Below are 3,582 nucleotides of genomic sequence, written 5' to 3'. Positions count from 1 at the left end.
CTCCTGCCTAATGTGCTTTGTCTCTACAGATTTACCTATTGTGAATATTTTAGGTAAATAGGGTTGTAGAATGTGTGGCCTTTACTGTCCGGCTTCTTTCACTTAGTGTATGTTTTCAAAACTGATCTATGTTGTAGCATGTATCAGTACTTCAGTACTTTTTTCTGATGAACAGTATACCATTGTGTGTTGATACCACAGCTTGTTTATCCATTCATCAGTTGATGGAAATTTAGATTGTATCTGCATTATGGCTATTGTGGATAGTACTGCTATGAATATTTGTGTACAGTTTTTGTTTGAATGTCTGTGTTCATTTCAGTGTACATTTGCTGGGTTTTATAGTTTTTTCATTTTTTACTTATTGAGGACTGCCAATCTGTGTTCCACAGCAGTTGCACTGTTTGACATTCTCACCAGCAATGTATGAAGGTTAAAGTTTCTCTACATTTTTTGTCAACACTTATTTTTGATTTAAAAATTATTATAACTATCCTAGTGGGTGTGAGTTTTGCAGCTTTGATTAATTAAAAACCCTATTGATGGGTGATATTTAATACATCATATGTGCTTTATGTCAGTTCGCATTTCTCTTTTGGATAAATGTTCATTGATTATTTTGCTGATATTTTAATCGGGTTGTTTGTCTTTTGATGAGTTGTATATGTTTTTTATATATTTGGACACAAAACAGCCTGATTAGATATATGATTTGCAAATACTTTCTACCAATCTGGTAGTTGTAGTTAACTCTTTTGATAGTGACCTCTGATATACAAATCATTAAATTTGATGAAGTCTGATTTACTATTATCTTTTGTTGCTTATGTAGTTTTTTTTTTTTTAAATAATTTTATTTTTTTAATGGGGTGACATCAATAAATCAGGATACATATATTCAAAGATAACAAGACCATGATATCTTGTCGTTCAATTATGATGCATACCCGTCACCCAAAGTCAGATTTTCCTCTGTCACCTTCTATCTTGTTTTCTTTGTGCCCCTCCCCCTCCCCCTTTCCCTCTCCCATTCCCCCCTCCCCCCCGTAACCACCACACTCTTATCAATGTCTCTTAGTTTCACTTTTATGTCCCACCTACGTATGGAATAATGCAGTTCCTGGTTTTTTCTGATTTACTTATTTCGCTTCGTATCATGTTATCTAGATCCCACCATTTTGCTGTAAATGTTCCGATGTCATCATTTCTTATGGCTGAGTAGTATTCCATAGTGTATATGTGCCACATCTTCTTTATCCAGTCATCTATTGATGGGCTTTTTGGTTGTTTCCATGTCCTGGCCACTGTGAACAATGCTGCAATAAACATGGGGCTGCATGTGTCTTTACGTATCAATGTTTCTGAGTTTTTGGGGTATATACCCAGTAGAGGGATTGCTGGGTCATAAGGTAGTTCTATTTTCAGTTTTTTGAGGAACCACCATACTTTCTTCCATAATGGTTGTACTACTTTACATTCCCACCAACAGTGTATGAGGGTTCCTTTTTCTCCACAGCCTCTCCAACATTTGCTATTACCTGTCTTGCTAATAATAGCTAATCGAACAGGTGTGAGGTGGTATCTCATTGCTGTTTTGATTTGCATTTCTCTAATAGCTAAAGAAGATGAGCATCTTTTCATATATCTGTTGGCCATTTGTATTTCTTCCTGGGAGAAGTGTCTGTTCATATCCTCTTCCCATTTTTTTATGGGATTGTTTGTTTGTTTGTTGTTGAGTTTTATGAGTTCTTTGTATATTTTAGATATTAGGCCCTTATCTGAGCTGTTGTTTGAAAATATCATTTCCCATTTAGTTGGCTTTCTGTTTATTTTGTTATCAGTTTCTCTTGCTGAGCAAAAACTTCTTAGTCTGATGTAGTCCCATTCATTAATTTTTGCCTTCACTTCTCTTGCCATTGGAGTCAAATTCATAAAATGCTCTTTAAAACCCAGGTCCATGAGTTGAGTACCTATGTCTTCTTCTATGTACTTAATTGTTTCAGGTCTTATGTTTAGATCTTTGATCCATTTTGAGTTAATTTTAGTACAGGGGGACAAACTGTAGTCCAGTTTCATTCTTTTGCATGTGGCTTTCCAGTTTTCCCAGCACCATTTATTGAAGAGGCTTTCTTTTCTCCATTGTGTGTTGTTGGCCCCTTTATCAAAAATTATTTGACTATATATATGTGGTTTTATTTCTGGACTTTCTATTCTGTTCCATTGGTCTGAGTGTCTATTTTTCTGCCAATACCATGCTGTTTTGATTGTCGTGGCCCTATAATAGAGTTTGAAGTCAGGTATTGTAATGCCCCCAGCTTCATTCTTTTTCTTTAGGATTGCTTTGGCTATTCGGGGTTTTTTATAGTTCCATATAAATCTGATGATTTTTTGCTCTATTTCTTTAAAAAACGTCATTGGAAGTTTGATGGGAATTGCATTGAATTTGTATATTGCTTTGGGTAATATAGCCATCTTGATTATATTTATTCTTCCTAGCCAAGAACAAGGTATATTCTTCCATCTCATTATATCTTTTTCAATTTCCCTTAACAATGGTTTATAGTTTTCATTATATAAGTCCTTTACATTCTTTGTTATGTTTATTCCTAAGTATTTTATTTTTTTTGTTGCAATCGTGAAGGGGATTATTCTTTTGAGTTCCTTCTAAGTTGTTTCATTGTTGGCATATAGAAAGGCTATTGACTTCTGAATGTTAATTTTGTATCCTGCGACCTTACTGTATTGGCTTATTGTTTCTAGTAGTCTTTTTGTGGATTCTTTGGGGTTTTCGATGTATAGGATCATATCATCTGCAAAAAGTGATACCTTTACTTCTTCTTTTCTGATATGGATGCCTTTTATTTCTTTGTCTTGTCTGATTGCTGTGGCGAGAACCTCTAGTACCACATTAAATAAGAGTGGAGAGAGTGGACAACCCTGTCTTGTTCCTGATTTAAGGGGGAAAGCCTTCAGTTTAGTGCCATTTAATATGATGTTAGCTGATGGTTTATCATATATGGCCTTTAACATGTTGAGATATTTTCCTTCTATACCCATTTTGTTGAGAGTCTTAAACATAAAATTGTGTTGTATTTTATCGAAAGCCTTTTCTACATCTATTGATAAGATCATGTGGTTTTTGTTCTTTGTTTTGTTGATATGGTGTATTACGTTAACCGTTTTACGTATGTTGAACCATCCTTGAGATTCTGGGATGAATCCCACTTGATCATGATGTACTATTTTTTTAATATGTTGTTGTATTCGATTTGCTAGTATTTTGTTTAGTATTTTAGCATCTGTATTCATTAGAGATATTGGTCTGTAGTTTTCTTTTTTTGTGCCATCCTTGCCTGGTTTTGGTATGAGGGTTATGTTGGCCTCATAAAATGTGTTTGGAAGTATTGCTTCTTCTTCAATTTTTTGGAAGACTTTGAGTAGAATAGGAACCAAGTCTTCTTTGAATGTTTGATAAAATTCGCTGGTATAGCCGTCAGGGCCTGGACTTTTATTTTTGGGGAGGTTTTTAATGTTTTTTTCTATTTCTTCTCTACTGATAGGTCTGTTTAGGCTTTCTGCTTC

Source organism: Saccopteryx bilineata, chromosome 2 (genome assembly GCF_036850765.1).
Source record: "Saccopteryx bilineata isolate mSacBil1 chromosome 2, mSacBil1_pri_phased_curated, whole genome shotgun sequence".
NCBI classification, from domain to species: Eukaryota; Metazoa; Chordata; class Mammalia; order Chiroptera; family Emballonuridae; genus Saccopteryx; species Saccopteryx bilineata.
The sequence above is the reverse complement of the archived record's forward strand: the minus strand, read 5'-3'. Positions refer to the sequence as shown.